Source organism: Mus musculus, chromosome 11 (genome assembly GCF_000001635.26).
Source record: "Mus musculus strain C57BL/6J chromosome 11, GRCm38.p6 C57BL/6J".
NCBI classification, from domain to species: domain Eukaryota; kingdom Metazoa; phylum Chordata; class Mammalia; order Rodentia; family Muridae; genus Mus; species Mus musculus.
In genome coordinates, this window is record NC_000077.6 from 78,708,135 (window position 1) to 78,713,684 (window position 5,550).

Consider the following 5,550-nt stretch of genomic DNA (forward strand, 5'->3'; position numbering starts at 1 on the left):
GATGAACTCTTATCCTCCTGAAGCTGTAAGCCCAAGTAAACCCTGCTTTCTATAAGCTGCTTTGGTCATGGTATTTTACCACAGCAATAGAAAAGCAACTCGTAGAGTAGGTAACCAGAGCTCAGTTCCATGTGGGAACTTTTGGAGGCAAAGCATTACATGTGTGGACCCCTGCCAGGAAGGAGTGTGGAGTACTTACCCATCAGCTCCCATTTGACATTTATTGAGAATGCTTCTGGAAGATATTAATGCCCCATTACTATTGGTCTACAGTGCACACGGGCAGAGGGCTCTGGACCAGAAAAAGCTCTCAGATGAGGACTAGCTAGCAGTTTATAGATACAAGATAACTCTTAAGTAAGTCATAAAGATGAGATACTGAGAGCTTGCTATAGACTGAATGTACCTCACCTCATTAAAGCATTTTCCATTTGAGCTGTAGGCTTCCCTAGCTTCTACAAACAAGTCTCTTACAAGTATTCCCAGTCACGTCTTCTTATTCCTATATGCAAATATTCTCCCCCACCCTACCACCAGCTTTTAGGAACTTTATTTTCTTTCCACCTTTATCCTCTTTGCTTAAGTGTCTGTAGAGCCAGCCCAGGACCATTCCGTGGTGGCTCCAATTCACTTGGTGGCCTGTTCTGTGGGAACTGCTGACTAGTCCTCAATGGCTGGCCAGGCATTCCAGTCTTCAGTGTGAAAGGTACAAAGGGCACCCTCACACCCTCACACCAGTCTGCCACCTGTGGCTGAGCTGCAGTGAACTTAGAAGCTGATATAGTCATTCACGCTGAAATTCCTCCTTGGTCACAGCCTTCTCTGCAGCAGCCTGCTCCTCCTTCTCTGGATCTCTGTAAGAGTAAAGATCAGGAATAATCTTCCAAGCTGCCCACAGAGATAGTGCCACCCACGTGCAGTATTTCCCTGGGCCAGGACCCACTATGTCAGATCCACTGGGTGAACTCCCTTGTTATTGTTGCCTGGGGTGGCAATGTCCATGTAGTGCAGAAGCGAGTGTGTGTCACATAGAGCAATGGTGGGCAGGCTGACATAAGACACCTCTATGGCTGGGCTGTGGTGGCGCACGCCTTTAATCCCAGCACTCGGGAGGCAGAGGCAAGCAGATTTCTGAGTTCGAGGCCAGCCTGTTCTACAAAGTGAGTTCCAGGGCAGCCAGGGCTATACAGAGAAACCCTGTCTCGAAAAAACAAAACAAAACAAAAACAAAAACAAAAAGACACCTCTGTGAGGGGCTGGTGATCAACCCTGGGACCAGTCACCACTAGAATCCGTGGCTCCCTGAAGGCTGCTTTGAACTGTTAGTGAAGATTCCAGGCGTGAAGCAGCGGGCAATGGGAGTGGCTCCAACAACAGTCACAAATTTAAGCAGAGTTTTCCTGCTAGTGTTTCTGGGGGAGATGGCCCTGACATCAGCAGGGTTCTCAATGGCAACCATAGCCCAAGCTGTGAGCAACAGCCTCTGCCAGGTCTTCTTCAGATTTATGACATAGATGCCTTCATTTTTCCTTGTATAGGTATACAAGTGCATCTGAAAGTCAAGGTTGGTGCCACTTAGGTGGGCTCCTGCAACAAGGAATTTGAAGATATTCTTCATCTGCAGGACATTGTATAAGTTTCCCTTTAAGTTACAGCAGGAATTGCTGGGCAGCACACAAAGGCACAACTGTTCTTTAATGTAGTTGCCTATAAATGAGTGTCCATTACACATCTCTCTCTGATTTACCATCCTGGACTAGAGACTGTCTGACTGGGACCTCTGAACTCCCAGCTCCCGAGTATGAACTTTTGCTCTGTCTTTCAGTTCAGCCTTTGCAGGAACTCTACCTCTATCTTTCCCATGAAGATTGAGAAGGAGTCTCTAATGAGCTCCTCTGGTCCTACCTCTATCCTTCCCATGGGTTCTTCCTGTCACTTTTACCCTGTTTTTGTTGTTGTTGTTGTTGTTGTTTGTAAGAAGCTGTTGCCATGGGTACCTTCAAGCTATAAGCAATACTATACTCAGTCAGATTTTGGAGCAATGGGTTGCTTCCACTTGACTAGATATTTCTCCTTTACTTCCCTTTCTGAGTGACCACTTCCAAATAAACCACACACTATAAGAGTCTGAGGCTGGACTTTTTTTTTTTTTTTTTACAGTTCCCAGCACAAAGACACAACTAGGAGTTTATAAGAATCTTCAAAACTTTTAAATTTTATCTTTACTTTTGCTTTTTGAGACAGGATCTCATGTAGTGCAGGGTAGACCCCAACTTGCTATCTAGTTGAGAATGGTCTTGAACTCATGATCTTCTTGCTTTTAACATTCAAGTTCTGGGACTATGGGCATGTAGTGCCATGTCTGGTTTGTTCAATGGGTTTTGACAAGCTTTCAAATCCTTCATCTCTTTAAAAAATTGAATGCAAGTGTTCATATGCCTGTGCAGCAGTGTGTGTGTGTGTGTGTGTGTGTGTGTGTGTGTGTGTGTGTGTCTGCATGCATGCTGGCTTACCTGTTTATTTTCTCAGTTTTGACCTTTTAAGAGTTGTATTATATGGGGCTGGAGAGATGGCTCAGCAGTTAAGAGCACTGGCTGCTCTTCCAGAAGACCTGGTTCAATTCCCAGAACCCATATATGGGAGCTCACAATGGTCTATAACTCCAGTTTCATGTTATTCAACACCCTCATATACATAGACACACATGCAGGAAAACACCAATGAACATAAAATAAAAATAAATCATTAAAAAAAAGAGTTGCAGTATAGTTTTAGCTAGACTTGGTAACACTTATCATCCAAGTACTTGGGAGGAGGGTGAAGCAGAAGGATCACAAATTGGACACATGGCTGAGTGAGCTTCATAGAGAGGCCTTGTCTCAACATGAACGGAGGAGCTAGCTTAATGGGTAAACTGCTTGCTATGCAAACTCAAGGACCTGAGTTCAGATCCCTATTAACTATGTAAAAGGCTGATAGGATGCGCATGTCACCCCACGTGAGGGCAGCAGAGACAGGATTCTTGGGGTTTGGAATTATCTATAGAATCTGGTGGAGTCATGAGTATATATCTGAAGATAATTAGCCCCCAAATTCCTTGCCAAATCCATCAGAGCCAATGGGTTAACAGGGAGGGGCCTTGTGAGCTACTTCCCCTAGCTATGACTGGCTCTTGACAGGCCCAGACCCATGGAGGCCCAGTTCAGGCAACTTGCCTTGAATTCATGATAGAAATACATGCATCGTGTCCAGAAGATTGCATTTTGCAGCTCTTCTTGACATTTTCCAACCCTTACATTCTTCCTGCCCCCAATTCTATGAAGTTCCCGAAGTTTTAGAGGGAGTTTTGTAAATATCCTCTTTAGGACTGGGCACTCAACTACCCTTTATTGTCAGTAGCTTGGACAGCCGTGGGGCTCTGTATTCACTAACTACTCTTCAGGGCAAAGAAAAGCCTCTGAGATTAAGGCTGAGAGTAGCATGTCTGTGCAGGGAGTAAACACAAATGTTTAGAAGGGAACTTTGTGCCAGATCACTCTATCCAAATAACAGTAAGAAGTTTTCAGGTAGAGTCTGTGACCTCCACAGCCTCTTTAATGGGGTTTTGACCAGGCATAAATTCCCTTCTGTGGAGTGAGCCTCAAATTCAAGAAGGCTGGGTGTAGTGGTGCATACCTTTAATCCCAGCACTTGGGAAGTAGGAGCAGGAAGATCTTTGTGAGTTAAAGGCTAATCTCATCTCTCAAGTAAGCTCCAGGACAGCCAGGACTACATAAAAAGATCCTGTGGGAGGAGGGAGAGGGAGGGGAGGGTGGAGAGGAAGGGGGTAAGAGAGAGGAGAGAGACAGAGAGACAGAGAGAGTGAGTGCACAACTGGTTACCACCATAGCAGTCATGCCATTGTTGCTGTTGTGGGTACATATTTCCAGCACAACTTGCCTGGACAGCTTGTATTAATAGTTGGTATGGTTCACAGCTGGGTAAGATTGCTGATGTCTTTTTACCCCACAGTGGTCTACACGGCACCTTCTGGCACGATGGCAGCTAGCCAGCAGGGAGAAACTTCCAACTCAATCTTAATGAGGTTTGTTTATTTATTTATTTAGCAATCAAAGTGATGTCTTCAACAATTGGGGCTTATCATCTGGTCTGGTGGGCATCCAAGAGAAACGGCAAGATGTTACTGTTGGGGTCCCCTTATCAACAAATTACAGGAGGTATCCCCCATCTGGAACTGGGATTTGCATTTTACAACCTGTGGCTTCTAGGCACACCTTATCCAGCCATGGGGGACATCTCCCTTCCAACTCTTTTATTTTTTTTTAAATCTTTTTTACACACCTTTCATTTTGGTTAACCCTTCCACTCCCATTCCCTTATCTGCTCCAACCCACCCTCATTCCTGTTTAAATCTTCCCACCCCTGCATTCCTTTTCTCTACTTCCATTTCACCTGTGACCTACTATCCCCCATTGCCTTAAAGTGTCCCCACCCCATGATCCCTTTCTGATTTCCTAGCTTCTGCAAGTATTCCAAGATAAACCTTCAATTCTAAAGCTTTGAAGCTGGGATCTGCACATGAGACAGAACACGCAACATTTGCCTTTCTAAACCCAAGTGACCTCGCTCAGAATAATTTTTCCAGTTTCCTTCATTCACTTGCAAATTTCACAATTTCCTTTTTCTACACAAGTGAACAGAAGTGCACCATGTGTAAATGTGTCACATTTTCATGATCTATTTGATCAGCTGATCGACAGCTAGAAAGATTCCATTTCCCAGCTACTGTGATTAGATCAAGGGTAAGCTAGAGTCTCTGCTGTAAGATGCGGGTGCTTTGGGTGTCTGCATGGGACTAGCACAGCGGAGTCATACGTAGAGTGGCCCTAGCCTCCATGTTGATGCTATTTTGCTTTGTTGATTGGTGGTGGTGGTGAGTTTTGTTGTTGCTTTTCTTAGACACGGTCTCACTAAGAAGCCCTGGCTGGCCTAGAACTCACTACATAGACCAGGCTAACTTCAAACTCATAGAAATCCACTTTACCTCTACCTTCCAAGTGCTGGGATTAAAGGTATGTGCCACAACGCCTGCCCTATCTCTAGTATTTTAAAGAACTTCCCCACTGGCTTCCATGATGTCCCCACCAGTTTATGCTCCCACCAACAGTAACTAAAATTCCCTCTTTCCCCACATCCTTGCCAGCATTTGTTGTCTTTTGATTTTTTTTTTTTTTTGTGATGATAGTCATCTTCTGGGGTAAAATAAAATCTTGAAATTGTTATAATTTGCATTTCTAATGACTAATGACATGAAGTGCTTTAAATAATTGTTTATTATTCTTTTGTATACTTCTTTTGAGAACTCTCTGTTCAGATTTATAGTCTAGTATTTGCTTTGGTTGGTTGCTTTACTTAATATTTATACCAATAAAAACACAGGAGGTAGGAACTGAGGTAAAAACCTGCTAGCTAAGTATATACAAAATATCTATTCACAAGCCTGATTCTATAACTAAACCGCTAGCTCTTTAGAAATCTCTACCTGCGTCA

At 44.0% G+C, this 5,550-nt stretch overlaps 1 pseudogene; it reads right to left on the bottom strand.

Annotated features, from left to right (window-relative positions):
* Window positions 1-627: 627 nt before the first annotated feature.
* On the bottom strand, window positions 628-1,750 carry Gm11197 (annotated as a pseudogene).
* Window positions 1,751-5,550: the final 3,800 nt, after the last annotated feature.